General features: G+C 35.0%; 1 protein-coding gene across 5 annotated transcripts in view; it reads right to left on the reverse strand.

Annotated features, from left to right (window-relative positions):
• The window catches only part of LOC134531050 (protein phosphatase 1B), a 97,586-nt gene that overhangs the window by 21,989 nt on the left and 55,254 nt on the right, over positions 1–20,343 (reverse strand). The gene's annotated exons all lie outside the window — the stretch shown is intronic.

Here is a 20,343-nt window from a genome sequence, read left to right on the forward strand (position 1 = left end):
GGTGTTTTACACTTTGTTAGGCTGGTGTACTCTACTTAGTTAAACTTTGTGCCAGTGGACCGAGGCACCTTTTCTCAGGGACCAATCTGATCTTTTGCAAGTCTAAGACGTCGTTGGCAGCCCGTTTGACATTTCTCCCGCTTACAGTCACGTTCCTGGCCTGTAACATTATTTCCCTGCATGACTAAATTTGCCTACAACAGCTCTGGACGAGTTGTTACCACTTCTCAGAGGGGTCAGTCCATATCAAGTGGTCCAGCTCTGGTTGCTCGACTATTTTTAAAAAAATTCATAATTTGAGCCTTGTTAACATTATGTATTGACAGTTTAAAACTGACACAGTTAAATTTTTATTCTCACTAGTTTGATTATGGCAGCCATTTTTTTTGTCATGGGGCGCGACAATTTTTACATTTACAAGGGTTCAGCTACATTGCTATATCTTGGCTCTGGTAGGCCATATCATGATGAAACAAAATCTGAGGGGTTAAGCACATTTTAAGCTACAATTCTGATGACAAACCATTTTTTTAACATCACTCAATCTTGCCAACTTTAAAGGTTGAACTTGTGCCTTAGAATTGCAAAAATTTGCATTTTCATAAATTTTTTTAAGAGTGAAGGCAGTATCTGTTGGGCTTCAAAATATTTATGGATGTGCTTATGTAATAGTAGAGTAAATACAAATTATTTGGAGTGTGAGACTTCAATACTTTTTTTTTTTTACAATTTTGTAAAAACCAGTTTTTTCAGATTTTTGCTTACTTTACGGCTTAATATCTCTGGTGGGCAGTTATCTAAAAATCTTAAATTTACACACAATTAATTACTCCATGGTACATAACTCCTGTAAAAATTTAGACTTTGAGATTCAACTGGTTCGGTAGTTACAGCCTTGCCAAACTTGTGTAAAATTGCATTTTTTTTTGCAACAATGAAACTATAATAAATTCTAATTATATTTTTAAAAATCTTAATACCCTAAAATTGGCATTTACTATGCAATTGAAAAGAGTTCTCCGACTAAGAACATTAAAAAAATATGCCTGAGATGTTTACCACTGTTTGGAGTGTGCAGGTCTTAACAGGCACGGACTTGCTCTAGTATGGTCTGGTATTTGTTCCATCCTGTTAGTCTGCCAGCAGCTCTGGTATAGGAAAGGTGGTTTGTGTTTCCATTTTTTGTTTTTCGGTATGGAGAAAGAGTGTTCAATAGGACATTTAACAAATGAACAATGCCACAAATGTGTTTATGGTTCAGTGCAACAGGAATTGAAGAAAATCTGTGTGTTTAGTTTAGAACAGCAACAGCTAATATTTACCAGAGTTTCTAGTGATGTTAACCCTTATCCGGAGACGTGGGGTCTCCGTGACCCCAGCAAAACTTTAACTTGCTGCCATCTATGTGCAGTTTAAGGCACTTGCTTGTGGTACCATCTACCTTTCGCTTGGATATCACATAGTCTCCTCCTGCAGTGTCAGATTTGTTTACGCTGTCTGGCGCTAGATATCAGGTCGCAAAGATAATTTGGGGTCGTAGTGGCACCACGTCACCAGTTATGTTTCTATCTCAGAAGTGATCAAATGGCTTCTAAACGAACATGTGTACGTGTGGGCGATCAAGATTATGACGAAACTATTTCTAAGTGGTTGAAATATATTTTTAGTGACATAAGTGATCAAAGTGTGTGTGGAAAAGCAATGAGTGATGATTGCAGAGCAAACATGTGCAAATACTGTACTACAGAGTGACTTTTCGTACAAATTAAATTTCTTCAAACAATATAACTAATATATTTTATGTAAAAATGCCATTTTCAAAATATATAAGTATGCTTGTGCTTTCTAGTTAGCTAGATTATATATTTTGTTGTGGTTTAAGCATTGGTTATGCAAGGAAAATATTTGGGGGGGGAGGGGGTGGGGGAAGTAATTTCTTTTTTTTTTGGGAAACTTTATCTGTTGTAGATTTAATGAAAAAGTCTTATTATTCGTAGAAGTTTCCCAGATTTTGTTTTGTCACTATATCTATATTGAATAGCAAATAAAACTTTTAGCCTACCATCTGCTTATTTTTTTTTTAAAAAGCAATTATTACAAATAGGCATTTTTAGATTTATTTGAGCAAGCACCAATGGAAAAAAATTGTATTTTATAATTGGTAAATAATTATTTACTAATTTATTTTTTAATTTAATTAATAAGTATAAAAAATACATTAAATAATTTTACATGGAACAAAAATAATTTCCAATCAGTTAATTTCTACAAAACATTTTGGGGTCTGAGGGGCACCACGTCACCAGATATGTCAAATATTTTCACGTCTCCGGCTAAGGGTTAAGTCTGTATGTAAGTACCATGAGATTAAGTATCTTATTAAATATCACCATATATTTGGCCGGTATTGCAGTGATCCTTTACAAATACATAAAAAGGCAATCACAAAATGACTTAGGGAAATACTTCCTGAACACATGTATAAAAAAACAAACTACAATTTACTGCTTGTCCCTGGTAAGTCCTTGTGTCCTACATGCTACAAAAAAATATTTGTGACAGCAAATGATGGAACAGGGGACACATGTGATTCAGACTTTATTACAGAGATTGAAAAGTTGGGAAAAGTAGACAATGTATGTACTCAATTAGGGGTTTCGCCAGCATCTAAAATAAGGAAATTGGGTTTAGATAAAAGACCACAAGCAATAGCTGACAAGATCAGTAAAGTTTCAAATGTTTTGAAAAGAAATCTTGAGGAATCTTTTGATGAAGTGATGGAAAACAGAGAAGCAAGTGAAGAGTCTGTAGAAGAGTTTGACGAATTAATCAAGAAACTGAAGGATAAATGTGCTGTTGCAGGAAAAGAAATGAAAGTGAAAATAATTAGTTTACTTCCAAATTCATGGAGTCGACTAAGAATAGCTCAAGAGTTCAATGTATCTGATCGTTTGGTAAAACTGACAAGAGACCTAGTGAAAGATCAGGGCATTCTACCAGAGTTGGGAAAGAAAAAGGGTTTTGGCATTCAATCAGAGGTGGTTACTACAGTCCGTGAATTCTATGAAAGTGATGAATACAGTCGTCTTTGTCCCGGAAAAAAAGACTGTTTATCTGTAAAAATAAATAACATGAAATTTCAAAAGCAGAAGAGGCTGGTGCTTTGCAATTTGAATGAATTGTTTGTGGAATTTAAATCTAAACATCCAGACTGTAGAATTGGAAGATCAAAATTCATTGAACTCAGACCTAAGTGGTGTGTCACAGCCGGATCATCGGGAACACACAATGTTTGTGTTTGTACTTATCATCAGAATGTTAAGCTAATGGTTGACGGTGCAAAGCTTATGAAAGATTACAAAGACCTACTTGCTATACTCGTTTGTGATATGAGTAGTTACGAGTGTATGATGGGCAAATGTGTTAAATGTCCAGGAAGTGAAGCCCTAGTATCTCTGTTTGATGAATTTGAAGAAAGTGATGCCATCCCAGACAACATAATTTTTCAACAATGGACCACAACAGATAGAGCTGAAATGATAACTGTTATTCAGCCAAAAGAAGAATTCTTTCTGTCCCTTATTGAAAAACTTGATTTACTTAAAACTCATCATTTTATAGCTAAGATTCAAAGTCAGCATTTGAGAGAGAAGAAGGAGAAACTTAACGAAACAGAGTGCATTGTTCTTGCAGACTTCGCAGAAAACTTTACATTTGTTATCCAAGACGAGATTCAGAGCTACCACTGGGTAAATCGCCAAGCAACTGTTCATCCTTTTGTGTATTATTACAAAGAAAACGATAAACTTCTAACCCAATGTGTTTGTGTAATCAGTGATAATTTGGACCATAACACAACAACAGTGCATACATTTCAATCTCATCTTATGAAACACTTAAAAGACACTGTTCCTTCGGTTCAACATATAATTTACTTCTCAGATGGATCATCAAGTCAGTACAAAAATAAGAAAAATTTAATTAATGTCTGTCACCACAAGAATGATTTCGGTCTTAGTGCTGAGTGGAATTTCTTCGCAACATCACATGGAAAAAATGCATGTGATGGTGTTGGAGGAACAACAAAAAGGGAAGTAACAAAGGCAAGTCTTCAAAGAACAGTCAAGGATCACATTCTTTCCCCTGAAGATATGTATATGTACTGTACACAGACTATTAAAGGTATCAAATATATATATGTTAAAGAAGAGGAAATTACCGCTCGACAAGAAGAGTTGAAACCTAGGTTCGACAACTGCCAACGGCTCCCTGGAACACGAAAATTTCACCGCTTTGTTCCTCTCACCGAGATTATAATGAGATGCTATGCAACGTCCAAATCAGAAGAGTATGAGGATCTTCCAGTTTCAACCAAGTCCATCCCCATGAATCTTCGGAACAATGACATTATCGCCTGTGTGTATGACGAACAGTGGTGGCTAGGAGTCATTGAAGAAGTTAATTTTGTGAACAATGATATTTACGTAAAATTTTACAACCCAGCTGGACCTAGAACATCATTTAAGATGTCATGTGCAGACAGAGTGTGGGTGCCGCTTAAGAATGTGTTGAGGAAGCTCAGTCCATCAGAGCTATCCACAGCAACTGGACGTTCACACAACATTTCAGCATCATTATCTGAAGAAATTTCAATGCTGTTTAACAAACATAAGAAATAAGGTACAAATTAAAATCGTAAATCATTTGTCTGTTTAAAAATGTGATATAGAATGACTGTTATAATTAATATTTTTGTGCATAGTATACATGTGTTTTGGCAACAAACTTTAGTGTAATACTTTTTATGACTTAGTACAGCACTTACAGCATATATATAAAATAATTAAGAACGTATATAAAATTACTAGGGTTGCTTTTATTTATGCAAATAAATAAAAAAAATTACGAGTTTGGCAAGGCTGTAACTTCCGAACCAGTTCAATCTCAAAGTCTAAATTTTTACAGGAGTTATGTACCATGGAGTACTTAATTGTGTGTAAATTTAAGATTTTTAGATAACTGCCCACCAGAGATATTAAGCCGTAAAGTAAGCAAAAATCTGAAAAAACTGGTTTTTACAAAATTGTAAAAAACAAAAGTATTGAAGTCTCACACTCCAAATAATTTGTATTTACTCTACTATTACATAAGCACATCCATAAATATTTTGAAGCCCAACAGATACTGCCTTCACTCTTAAAAAAATTTATGAAAATGCAAATTTTTGCAATTCTAAGGCACAAGTTCAACCTTTAAAGTTGGCAAGATTGATTGATTTTAAAAAAATGGTTTGTCATCAGAATTGTAGCTTAAAATGTGCTTAACCCCTCAGATTTTGTTTCATCATGATATGGCCTACCAGAGCCAAGATATAGCAATGTAGCTGAACCCTTGTAAATGTAAAAATTGTCGCGCCCCATGACAAAAAAATGGCTGCCATAATCAAACTAGTGAGAATAAAAAATTAACTGTGTCAGTTTTAAATTGTCAATACATAATGTTAACAAGGCTCAAAATATCAATTTTTTTAAAATTGATGAAGCTTCCAATAAATTTTTTTTTGGACCACTTCATATGGATTGACCCAGAGACGAGCTTAGAACAGCGATTACCGTCACGCATACGTCTTAGGTTCACTCCTAGAAAGTCACGTTAGGAGGCTCGTTCCCAGCCTCGTTGCGTTTTTTGTACCCCCTCACACCCACAGCTACCCACCTTGATTCTCAGAATTTAGCCCAGGATCATTGAACTGACGTGAACCTCGCCAGGCAGTGGCCGACTTCAAGAATGACTTGCCATAAAAAAAAATATGTGCAAAGATGGACCACCCACGACATCTAGCGGCAGAAATAGTAACGTCTGCTCTTGTCGCCAGCGAGTGGAGCTGACGCCCGCGACACCTAGTGGCGATTGTGCTAACCTCCTTCTTTCCTTCCCCTTTAGGCCGCCAGAGAGCAGCACCGCTGCGCCATAAACCCTATGCTTCCTACTCGCGTCCTGTAAAAATCGATCTTATGTAGCTTTCTGTGCCCGCTGGTAGAGAGCGCAGTGGTCACCCTTCGGCGCAAACAACTGAAGACGTGGTTATGACCACCTCGGTCACCTCCGGAAGTTTTCGGCCCTGAACCGAACCTTCCCCCACTTTTCCCTAGGGCCGAGCGCCCGTTTTAATTAGGAGCTTTGTCCGCCATTGCGGCACTTAGACTTCGGCTACTTGCCGCGTCATCTCGGCGTCTCCTCTGTTAAGAGGCTTTTTCGCGGCAATGACAAACTCTTCCTTCGCACTAGCGATGTAATCATCGGTGTTAAGGGATGTGATTCCAATTTAAAAAAATTTAGTAGTAGCCAGTCAGTCGTTGCAATTAGGCAACAATAATGTTTTAGTTTAAATGTTATTAATTTTTTTCTTCCTAAATGATGATTACTGCCGCGTCATCCGCGCAATTCTCGGTCTGCGCCTTTCGGATGTCTGCACGAGACATTCCCCGAGTCCAGGAGCTACACCCTGTTTGGTGAGTACTTCGGTCTAATTTTCCTCCCCGAATTCCCGTTTGTTGGCCTTTTTGGGCCGACTGTGTTTGACTGTCTGGAAGCAGGTCTAATTAGTTGGAATTTGGCTTATGTTTCAGACAGGGTCCAACATTTGGGTGCCGAAATTGCACCCATCATGTTGTCCAGGACCTCGAGCTTCGAGTCTCTTTAAGAAGAGCTTCCTCCCGGCCAGACGTCCAACTTTGAAGCCCCGGGTGATATTTAAAATATAACTTCTCCCTACAACCAACGAAATAACTTACCTTAATTAATATGTACCAGCAAGCAGTGCCATAGAGAACTAAACAAATAAGAATGTGAAATTGTTACAGTAATGAGTGGACGAATCTAACCTGCTATAAAATGTCATTTTTTGTTGTTAAAAGTATAGTATAACGTGTGTTAATAATATCGGGCCTGCCCCTCTTTTTAATAACATTAATATATTGTATTAATATAATGTATTGACTAGCAAGTACTTCAGAAAGAGCACATTGAATGTGCTCTGAGAGAGAAAAATACGAAATCAGAGAACTGATCACCAAGAACATAATGATTCAAATTCAGGACCTAAATAAATATGATTTATTAAATTATTTGAAAAAAAAAATAATAATTTAACTTGACCAACTATTTTACTGGATTTAATTTCAACTAGAAAGTTACCTTTGACCAGAACACGTAAAATTATATTCATTAGCATTTACACTGTTTCCAAGTTATATAAATCTATAAAGAAGAAAAAAAAATTGTATACAAACTTATGTCATTGTAGATGATAACCTAAATGTTTACATACCCAACACAAACAACTATCCAAGATTAGTTATCATAAAAAACACATAGGTAAATTCAAAAACAATGCTGGAGACAGTCAGTAAAAATGCTCAAAACAACTTGGGAATAAAGACCTGTGATTTAAGATATGAAACCACAAGGACAAAATAACTAATAGGAAGGTAGCTTTGAATAACAATAAACACTGCATAGACCACGTGGCATGTGGAAGTTGAAAATTTCCTTCACCCAGGGGCACCATAACCAGTGGCGTAGCCAGGATTTGTGTATGGGGGGTGTTAAGAAGGCTGCCTGCCTCCCCCCCCCCCGTATTAAAGTGGGGGCCGGGGCCCTCCCCCGGGAAAATTTGGATTTTAAGGTGTAAAATAGTGGTATTTTAGCTGTTTTCGGTGCTTAAATTTAAATATTGTAATGATAAATTTTTATTAATTTTTAATATGAAATTTGTTTGAGTGATGAATAAGAAATTTAATTAAATATTTGGGGCGAAGGGGGGGGGGGGGTTTGAACCCCTAAAACCCCCCCCTGGCTACGCCCCTGACCATAACAGGTGGAATAATAACATGTAATAAAAATTTTAAGTAAACATGTATGAATGGCAAACTATACAGATTGATGATGAATAATAGGTGACTACAGCAATTAGAATAAAGTTAGTTCACATAGTCAGCAGCCACATTTAATCAAATAAACAGCAATGTCTGCAAAAATTAGGCCGGTGAAAATATTTAAATTTTCGAATGCAAATAATAAACTATTCTACCTAGAATACTAACACTTCAAAATAATGAATATTCATTTGCTTATTAATACTTGACATAACATACCTTGTGAGTTTGTCATATACCAATGTTCAATACTGGGATTTAGTCATTTGTGCAATATAAATACCCTTTTTTGATTATTAATGGGACTAAATAATAATAAAAAAAAAAACAATAAGGGATGTTTTAACCATACAAGTATTAAAGTTTTTTTTTTTTGCTACTCTCTCACTAAATAGTAACAAAAAAATTGTGTAAACAATTCAAAACACGGCATGTTTGTCATTTCAAACTTGAAAACAAAATTTATCACATGTCCCAGAAGTGGGACAAAAATAAACAAATGTCAACAAACATGGACTAAATACCCACAAAACATGGAAACTACATTGAGATGGGTATTAAAAGAAGTAATTGTCATAGTGTCAATAGCGTATTAATTGATAGTCACAATCATCGAACTAACACCATGTGATACAGTAGCAGCTTACTTGCTGTATGTATCTATGACAAAACCGATGTTACGGCACAAAAAAAAATTATATATATATATAAATTAAATAATGGTTTAAGATTCCAGGTGAAATTAGCAAGAATTGTGTTTATAATATTTATGAACTAAAATACAAATTACCTAGCTGCAATTACACTGAAAACTCATGAATAACTAGTTTAAATATGTAAATATATTAGCTTATTCAATCACTAATTTAGAAATACAGCATAAAAAAAATTCACTTCTTTGTACAATAGATTGAATGGATTTAATGGTATTTTGCGGTTTGCAAAAATTTTCTGGATCAGGTTGTGGAAAATAAGGTGAATACAAACTGAAATGAAAGTTTGGTTGGCTAGGTGAAATTGTTAGCAGAAAATAAAAAAAAAAATTCAATATGTAGTTTAACAAACATTTCCATTTAATTATTGTAGTTGACTTGACTTAACCACCCTTTCACCTTAGAATTCTTCATCTAATTTTTCACAAGTTATTAGATGATATGAAATTTTTTTTTTAGTGAGATTCTAATTCTCCTTCTTACTATTCAAATTCAATATTCGTATTCGCAAATAATTTGATATTCATAGTCAACTTGAACTAAACTGATATTCATACAGGACTAGCAATAATTAAATGTAGATTACCGTGTTTTATCGTATAATCATTGCAGATTTTATGCAAAAATCAAGTTTGAAAAGTAGAAATGCAACTTGTATGCGAGAAAAGAATTTTTGTGAGGTTTTTTTCCCCATAAAAACAAAACATATTGCATTGAAAATACATTTAATTACAAATTAAAGCACAGCAAAAATTTAAATTAATTAAACACGCAACAAAATAATATTTTGCCCAAGTTAAAACAGAAAAACCAAAAACTTAAGCCATAACTAACAAAGCTTCCCATATGTATTGTCGACATACACACTACCCACGAAAGAGTACCAGTTATCAAATGTAGTTTACTCGGCACGAGACAGAGAAGCGTGTGTTGCATGCAATCGGTGAGTGCATACACATAGTAAAATATCAATATCGATATTCAACTAAGTGCGCGCACTCTACACGAGCATCAACGTAACCAAACATGATGATGCCAACTAGCGCTGGCTACATTTTTAAGTGTGCTACACAGCAGCGATGAAAAATGAAAGGTTAAAACTTTAGGAAATCATCTTTAAAAGAAAATTTACACATCCAACTTCATATTTTATTAATTAAATAAGTAAGCAGTAATATCATAATGAATAAATAATGTATTTACACTTTAAAATACACAGATTTATGGGGGGGAAAAGTACACCTTACGGAGAAAATGGCGGGATCGACACATTTGACTGTACTAAACAGGAAATTGTATTGTGTTGGTACATCTTAAATGAGTTTTATTATAATTGTAATTAGTGTATTTTCCCATTATAACTACTACACTGCCTGACAGCAACTTGAAAATAATTACTGTGGCACGGTACTTTGTCCTGTGATCTTTGGCAAGGTCACCTACACAAATCGCATGGAACCTAACAGCGGGACCAAAAACATCATGGAACTTTTATGAGAGAATTTGTTTCCCCATTTTTTCCTGCTCTAAAATAACAGCGTGAGAATTATAAGAGTGCAATGATTATGCCATAAAACACGGTATGCATACTTGTTACTCGGGGCATGTTCATGAAATAGCACACATGTGTTTCCCACCAGCCAGCTGTGATAATTATCACATCAAAGACATGCCATAGAAAAAGGACATGACAGCGCCTCTGGAATTATTATTAACTGTCAGTGTGTCTCAATCATTGTATGTTGTTATTTAATTGAATACAATTGAATTTAATTGAATTAGACTTCAAAATTAATTTTACTGGAAGAAATGAAAAAATTGCACAACAGAAGTTTGTAAAAAAATTTTCTTTGTTAATTTCAATGTATAATTCTGTGTATGCAAAGAAAATTAAATGCAATCATTGGAGATACATTCAAGCACTAAACCTATATTTGATGATTCTATATGAAAAGTATGGCTGTAACTGTAAATAGCTAGTGAAATCATTTCCAGGAATTAGTCAATTTATTTTAGCAAGTAGAATTAATCATTCTCCATTTTAATCCCAGGAAGTAGCCCATGAGTAATAAAAACTTTGAATCACAATTTTTGTCACCACAACTCTATATTTTTTAAAATGATAACTTTTTCCCTTGAAGATGCCAGAAATATAAACCTACTTTTAGCATAATTTTTAGTTAGTAAATTTATCTTTCTCTTATGTTTATTCAACTCATTTGTAAGCACTGCACACCCAGTGATTTGTTTCATTCAAGATGTGAATAAGAATAGGAAACATATAAATCAGATGGAAAGCATTTGGGCAGAAACGTACAGAATTAGGACTTAGCAATCCGGACTTGCTATGACAAATTTTTCAGGTTTTTAATTCACAGCGAGTGACTGGATGCACACCTACCCTCAGCCCCACCCCCAAGCAAAGTAACCGCCCTTGTGATGTTTATCTTAGTTACAGGTATGAATTACCCTCTTTTATCACATAATCGTTGCACACTCATTATCGTCGCCCTATATTTTAGGGCGTCAAAATTTGGATAGAAAAACCTCTCGCGTAAACGTAGCATTTTTGGCCCCGCTAATATGTAGTTTCCAAGCGCTTTGTGTGGGTATTTTTTCCGTTTAAAACAATGTATTTTGAAGTATAAATCTAATATTTATACAGACATTACCACTTACTTATTTAATTAACAGAAAAATGAAGTTGTCTGAAGTGTAAATTTTCTTTTAAAGACAATTTTAAATGCTATAACAGGGCTGCCACTGATATTTAATTCCAAATCCTAAAGAACACACTCAAAAATCCTGAAAAATCCTAAAAATTGCATTGTTAATATCCTGAAAAATCCTAATGGCGTAAATCGTTAATAAATGTAGGCAATTTCATTAATCTCAAATTATATTTCTATCGTAGCAAATAAAACATTCCAAAGAAAAAAAATCTACTTACATCCATGACATTTTTTTGATAATTTTAAAAGAAAACACGTCCACATAGGTTCATAGGTCATATGCAAATATTTGTCTCAAAAACCAGATAAATAAATATATCAATAAAATTTACACTCAAAAGAAACAGTTTGTCACTATCAGGAAATGTTATTCAATACTTTTCAGTTAAGTTATGCAAAAATTTAAGTACCTCCATTTTTTAAATTTCTTGCTTTCTTCCTCATCTGAGGCATAGGCTTAAATTCACCTTCATTCTTCCTAAAAGAAAATAGCATCAAAGCATTCAGCATTGGTGACTTCAACTATGATCTGTGTGATGTCTTTATTAGTTTCAGCTTACTAAACGCCCTCTTTACACTTCATTACTATGCGGGAGTATCATCATTACTTTCGCTAACTTGCAGAGTGTTGGGAAACGTAGTTTACCATTCTCTTCATACTTTGATACTTTGTGCCAAAAAACATCAATAGGATCTGATAGCTGCACGTCCGATACAGCTATGTCCCAAAGTGTATATGCAAAATATTCTTCATTCAAAGCATCCCATTCTTCTGCTGAAATCACATTTGGGAAAGCTTTGGCCAGGAGTTCCACCTTCTCCCAATCCCCACACTGTTTGTTTGCAGGGTCAAAGATTAGGGCTGGGCCGATCACTAAATTTGCCGATCATTCCGATACCTATCATTTGCGCCGATGACCGGCGCCGATCATTGCAGATCACTGATCAGACAAATAAAGAATTATATAGCTTCTTTGATGTTAATAATAAAAATCTAAAAAAAAATTTAATAAAAAAGTTACCTTATGATAACTTACCATTTATTTAACACTTCTGAAAGAAGACAATTTGTTCATTGGTTTTTACAAATGAGCAATAATATAATGTAAGCTAAGTATTTCCTATTTCTACTATTTCTAGACCTTCCCGACCAAAAAAATAATGGTTTGGCATGTTTTAAAAATACCCATATGCAAATTAATACAGTAGAACCCTTGTCATACACTTTTCAACGGAGGGCACAAAATTGGTGTATGATCCGGGAAAGTGTATGAAAAGGGAATGGCGATAATAATTTTTTTTTTCAATCTAGCATACTAGCACAGTATCAGATTAAACATAAATACATGTGTGTAATTTAATTAATTGCATTATATTAATGAAAGGCATGAATTAATCATTTCATTATATATACATACAATAAAACGACCAGAAATGTAAAATACAGTACATAATCAAGTAAAACTGAAATGAGAAACAGTGGCCTACAAATTGTTATAAAATACTTCTTGGGCAGGGAAGGGGGGGAGGGGGAGGAAAAGTCACCAAGCCTAAATAAGAAATAAAGAAAGAAAAAAAATAGGCTATTTATTGGGAAAAAATATCAGAAATGATTGTTTTTACAAAAAACTTTATGCAACAGAACAATTTTCAATAAAATTTTAACTTTAGAAACTTGGAATACAAAACAATCCGATCGTAAGGAAACAATAAATATAGTTTAAAAAACTAAAGAAACATGCTTTTAAAGATTATCAAACTAAAAAGTAAAAAATAATTTTAAAATTTAATTTATGACAATAGTATATAAGCAATACTAGTATAAATGAGAAAAAAGCTTGAGGCGCTTTGTGCCATATTTTTTTTATATTAAGCGCCCCATGCTTTTTTCTCATTTATACTAGTATTGCTTATATACTATTGTCATAAATTAAATTTTAAAATTATTTTTTACTTTTTAGTTTGATAATCTTTAAAAGCATGTTTCTTTAGTTTTTTAAACTATATTTATTTTTAACTTTTTAGTTTGATATTCTTTAAAAGCATGTTTTTTTAGTTTTTTAAACTATATTTATTTTTAACTTTTTAGTTTGATATTCTTTAAAAGCATGTTTTTTTTAGTTTTTTAAACTATATTTATGTATAATTATCATAGGGAAATGAGTTACCAACACTACCGATTACCATCTGAGATAACTATTTGGAGTTGCAACGTCACAAAGAAATGGTAAAGTCTCTCCGAATCATTTACAGTTAGATGTATGGATATAATCTTAGAATTTACCGGAAAAAAAAATTTTATTCGGCGTGGCCGGGAGTAGAACCCACGACCGCTGAATCCGAAAGCTGACGTCACAGAAGTCGCGCGCCTTAGACCGCCCGGCTAACGAACGTAATGAAATTGGTGGGACATTTTACAGTGATAAGCCACTCACTCTTAGTCGAAAGAGTTACAGACGGACAGACAAACATACAGGTGAAGCTAATATAAAGCATGTAATAACAAACAGGTATATTAGTTCAAAGATTAATGAATGCACAAAATATGAGATCCATGCCTTGGTAAAGAGCGTGCACCGTTTTCATAATCATTGCTAGTTTGCGCCACTAGTCTCGCTTCGGTGCTGGCCATAGATGCTACTAGCGAAGTGCACACTCTTCCTGATGTTATCCATATCTATGGCGCAGTGAAGTTATTTTCTTACGTTTGCAAAGGTAAACAATGGACGTTTTTCAAAATAAAAGCATTTAAAAAAAAACCATTTGTAAATTTTGGGACTTTTCCGCTTCGTAAAACTGTATGAAACGAGAAATTAAATATTTTATTAGTGTATGTTCCGGGAAAATAAACCATTGTAAATATATTACTTTCGGCGGGACCAAAATTAATCGGCGTATGACACGGGAAAATGTATGAAACAGGAATGTATCATTGAGGTTCTACTGCACTGTAAATTCGTGTTTTTGTTGATACGTGATTGTAGGCCTACCTTATTTAGTTATTTTGTAAGTAAATTTGAAACGTACAACTTTGCATTTTTAAGCTTAATTCAGTATTTATTAATTTTGATTTAGTATGTAATGATCGGCGTTTGGTGATCGGTATATAATTTGCAGATCGGTACCGATTCCGATGTGTTAAAATCGGCCGATTATTGTGATCGGTGATCGGCATCGGCCCAGCCCTATCAAAGATATCTATGTTCCGGATAGTGTGATCATTGAGTGGCAGGAAGCGATACAGTTCCTTTGTACCAGTTTCATAAAACTTACGTACATTGAGGAAAAATTAAACTTTTTTAAAAGGTGAAATCTGGTTTTCTGTTAAATTCCGTGTTGCATAGGCAATAAAAATGGAAGAATCAGAAAGCTGGGTTGATCGTTGGAAATCAATAGTAGTCAAATCACCTTTCTGTATCACAGAAAACTGAACAAAGCTAGCGATAGTTTGTCTCAGCAGTACACACACCTCGCTATACAGTTTATGTAGATATGGGCGGTCTTGCTGAAATAGAACATTGAACTTCTCAAACTGTGGCAAAACTGCTTGGAGAAAAAGGAAATACAATTTTGCTGAATTTAAGTGCAGGGTTGATTTGATTCGTTTGACAGATTCCAGAGAACTCTATTTCGGGTCACCCAAATCAAAATACTCGATCAAAGCTGGCCATTCTTCAAGTAAACGATTGACACATTGAAGCAAGGCCAACCACATGGTGAAAGAAAGCCGCATTATTTTATGTTCATCCATTTCTAACAATTGTTGTATTTGCCTGTATTCATCTTGTCTTTTTCCTGATGTCTTGAAGTAAGAGTAGACATCTCTCGACAACTGTTCGCACACATTTGGTAATACTGCACATGTGTGTGATGCAGCAAGATGAGAAACATGGCAGGTGCAGTGGAGAAACCAAACATTTCCTTGCTGTTCCTTAATGAGAGAACAGAGTTGAATTCTCCAACCATGGCCTTTGCACCATCTGAAGACATTCCCAAACAGTTACTCCAAGGTATTTCATCTTCTTCGAAGGAGGTGTTCACAATATCAAATAGGTTTTCCCCAGTTGCTTTCCCTTCAATCGCCACAATTTTGTATAAACGTGTCTCAACTTGCTGAACAGTATAAAATATAGCCAAGATAACCATCTGTCTGTTAACTGTGATGTCGGTAGACTCGTCAAACAACAGTGTGAAGAAAGTGTTTTTCATTGAACTAACAGTTTCTTCTTCTTCACAAGAAGCTAGTGCCTGCTGAATTATCATGCTTGTTTTGGAGCGACCACATCGAAAGTCTTTCGCAATGTTACTATCCGGAAACATCTTCCACACCAATTTAGAGAACTTGTCACTTAAGCTTAATGACAAGTTATTTTTGCAAACAAAATTTGCCCAGAGTAGATCTGCATCAACACCCCCATTATTAGAGATGTACGAACCTGCAAATTTTTAAGTAGAGTCGAGTCGAGTCGAATTTTACAATAATTAGTTCGAGTCGATTCGAGTCGAGTTTGTAGATCATAAATTCAAGTCGAGTCGATTCGAGTCTGAATTTTTATTTGAATCTTTGACACTTAAGTCGAGCTTGAATATTTGCACTTTATTGCTAAGAGTCCTTAGATGGTTGTGTTGTTATATCATGGCCCACTTAATCAAATATATTTAAAATACAAGTACTTATTAATACAAATAATTCATTTAGGTTAAATTCTTAACTGATATAATACAATTCAATAATTGAGGTATAGAGCATAGAATAAAAGTATTTTCGAAATTTTTAAATTTTATTTAACAAATATCGCCCAACTGTGAAAATTAAAAAATTCGATATCTCCTAAAGTATTTGAAATTTCTTATATTCGCCGGCTTTAATGAAAAGAGTAATTTAAAGAGCATGTAATAAAAGTATTTTCAGATTTTTAACATTTTTGTTTCGCAAATACCGCTCTTACCTTATTTTGAACCGAACGAGTTAGCTGCGGCCTGTAGCATTCACGAGTCAATAAAAAACATTGAATATAATTTAGGCTTGTTGGCGCGAAGGTTAGGGTAAGATTCACACAATCATTAGAACATATTTGAAAACTTTCACTTATGGGAAGTGTAAGGCCGTGCTACAATTGGCGCAACATTACAATAAACGTTCCCATAACAAATATAATACATTTAAAGATTATTGCTACAACACTAACGCCGTTACGTTGCCGGCCAATCGCAAGCTGGCACTTCCAAAAAATACATGCTTTTGTATTTGTATTGAATAGTTACACTTTATAAAATACTTTATACTTCATAATTAATTTTAACTTGCCACTTTAACTTGGATAGCAAACAATTATACAAAACGCAATCTCGCCGAACGTAATAGTGTAAACAAACACGGAAAAAAAATTCATGTTCGCCAACCTATACTTCCTAAAATTAGTGGAGCAATTTTTTTTTAAATGCCATTTCGTGATTGGTGGCGTATCAGTCGCAAACATGCGCACAAATATAACGCTACTGTTTATTTATTATTGTAACGTTGCGCCGATTGTAGTACGGATTTACTAAAAAAAAAAAAGTAATATTTCTGCAGATATTGTGATTATAAAATTTAATTCGTGTTTTGTTTATTAAAAATGTTTTCGTCTTCTTTGCTATGTGGTCACACCTGTTAAGTTGGCAATATGTAAAACTAAAATATAAATAATATGGCCGATTGTCGTCATTGTTTGTAAGTACGTGTTTCGGTCTTACGTACGTAATTTTTAGTGTCGGCCGAAGTCACGTAAGGAGATATTAAGAATTTATTGTAATTCAATTTTATTTTATTTTATCATAGAGTTTTACCCGAATTTCCTTTCGAGTTTCGTCCCGTCGAGTAAAATAAACTCGAATGCCGAGCCGAGACGAGCTGATGCTACTCGCTCGACTCGACTCGAATTTTCGAGTCTCTGCCCATCACTACCCATTATTTTCCTTTGCCATAAAGTTTGTGAGCGACAAAGTTTGTTCTACACATCGTTGGTTTTTTTTGTGACTCTCCGTGTTACCATGGCGACGTAAATCTTTAAGTCTGCCAGTAGCAATACTCAGTACAGAAATGCATACTGTGCACTTTGCTTGATAATCACCACCGCCTGGCTTTAACCACTTCAATTCTTGTTCCCAGTCCCTTTTGTAATGTTGTTTGGCCGCAACACATTCAGAAGACAATTTGTGTTTCTTTTCCATTGTAGATTATAGGTAGAGACACGGAAATTTCGCGAATCGCGATATCGCGAAATAACACCGCAATTTACCTTAATTCGCGACAAAACACCGAAATCGCACAGCATCGAGAAATAAAACTGATAATAATGAATTAGACCACCCATGCAAGACATCGCGAAAAACAAGTAAACACGACGTTGACGGCACATCGCCATTTTTCTAAGTTTCAACATGGCCGCTTTGAAGTAATGAAAGTAAATAATGATTTACAGTATTCCCGTCACGTAATCATTACAATTTGAAACGAAAGCAGTAATTGCAATCATAAACTAATTAAAAAGAGAAAAATGTACCTGAGCATCAACACAAAGTTAGTAAAAAATACCGGCGATGTTTTCAACACAATATAGCTGCCATGATTTTCAACCCGCTGTATTTACACATTAATCTTGTAGAGAAATATAATATTTTAATTCTTCCTTTCATGCTGAACAGTTAACAACCTCATGCTTTCAACTACGTTTGACTGGCTTGGCAACCTACTCGTTAGAGCTGTAGGTGTAGCAAACTGTATGTATTCGGTACTGACTGAGTAACGGGTGCGCCATCTAGTATCGAGTAACGAAACGTTACACACGGCTGGATTTCGTTACTCGCATTTTTCGTATGTTTTACGCATGCGCGCGCATATTCGATGAATTTACGTTACAAAGAACGATGTTTGTTTATTAAGTATAATATGGAAATTTGTCGTCCAAGTTTTTTACTGTTTATAAGAAAGTATTTTTTACAAATTAGAAATATGTATGTTTTTGTTATTTATTATCGCGTATTTTCACGTTTTTTGTTGTTTTTATCTTAAAAGAGATAATATAATAAAACCGCTCTAATGAGATTTAATTGTTTCTTGGTTAACAAAAACTGTTAATTATCAAATATTGTTAATTGTTTATATTCTATTTATTATTATTTACGTGACGTCATACTGTATGCGTACGCAATACGACTCGATTCGTTGCTGCAACATAACATTGCATGTTATGCGGTATCAGAAGTAACGAGTAACGTAGCGACACGATAGTAACGAGTACTAATTGTTATAGTAACGAATACATACGGGTACACTTTTTTTCGTTACTTTTACACCTCTACTACTCGTAAACATGAACACATGGCACTACGCCGATTGATAAGCCAAATCAGTGACCTTTAACTGCCGTAACTACACTTCTCAGCAAATGCAATACGACCGCAGAGCAAGTGAATACTCTGTCAACGGGACAAAGAACAGCAGCAAGAAATATTAAAAGAATACTAAGTTGAGACATGCCGTGCCGAGGCAGCGCGCTAGGCGACACCGGGCCGTGCCGAGGCAGCGCGCTAGGCGACACCGGGCCGTGCCGAGGCAGCGCGCTAGGCGGCACCGGGCCGTGCCGAGCTGTTTCAAGCCTACAATTTTTATTTGCCAATAGTGTTGACTTTAGAGTGCAGTATACGAGTATACGCCGTGCCACTATTATTTAGCCAAGCAAAACTTGTAGGTCATAAAACCATTCTCAAAAGTTAAAGTAAACATGAAAAACCAAAACAGCGAAATAAAACCGAAATTTGATTTTTTCAAAACGAAATTTAAGGAAAAATAAAACCATTTTTACGGGACTCTAATTATAGGTGATTTACTATTTATTTTCATTACACTGTCCACTTTCCATTACGAAAATCTAGTGTTTATGTGACGATCTTTCTAAACAAAACTATGTCATCAACAAAGAACACTCGGCTATGTTTAATACAGCTTACCAAACACGCAAACAGCCACAGTTTAAAATCTTATTTTCACTATCGGCGACGTGCAATTGCATACAACCGTAACTGAAAAGAGTGATGTGGCAATATGAGCTAAGCGGCTAAGGTGCGAGTGCATCTGGCAACGCTGTCTGCATTCTTGTTACTCTCTTGGCTTGACCTTGAGCTCGCCTCCACTCCAGTAGATAAAGAAGTTGTTGCGCTACGTCTGCATGCGACAAGGCACGTCAGCTGCATCTTCAATAGGCTACACTTGATTGTGAAGTTCATTACCATTTCTTTTTTGTATGTGCGTTAAAGTTTCTTAAACATTTAGCCGGTGTGCTTTATTTTTATCTACATTGTGGAAAGTGTAAAACGAAATGCAAGGCCTCGATACAAAATTTAACATTATTGATGCTTGCGAAGAGAGTTGTGAAAAGTTAAATGTGGTTTAACCTTAATTTGTTATTAACACTTTTGACAAGATTACGTGCGTATGTTTGAACAAAGTTTTAGTAGTGCGGTAAAATTCACAGTCTCTTTTTCGACATACAAAAATTTTTTCCCTAATACATAATTAAGTACTATAGAAAATGTTAAAATGTATGAAATATGCAGAAGGATAAAATTTTACTGTGGCATTTATTTCATGATGGTACGCATTACCGGTTTCTCATTTTTATGTAGTTTGTATGTTAGTGACTGATGGCTTTGGGTACTCTCTGTTCTGTGCAGTCGGCTCGCTCAGCAGTCGGCATTGATCTTCTAACCTTGAATAGGATGGGCGCAGACGTCAGACGGTTGCTAGGCAACAGGCACCTCCCTCTCCCCCAATCGCACCACAACTTGTAAGCTCAAGCTTGAAGCGATAGATCCCCCCGCCCAACCCCACACACCACCACATTCCTTCCGCTGATTGATCTAGTGCCGGTGCGGAAACGTCTGTTATGTAAACAAACAACAATGACCATTATTTGTATT

Source organism: Bacillus rossius, chromosome 3 (assembly GCF_032445375.1).
Source record: "Bacillus rossius redtenbacheri isolate Brsri chromosome 3, Brsri_v3, whole genome shotgun sequence".
NCBI classification, from domain to species: Eukaryota; Metazoa; Arthropoda; class Insecta; order Phasmatodea; family Bacillidae; genus Bacillus; species Bacillus rossius.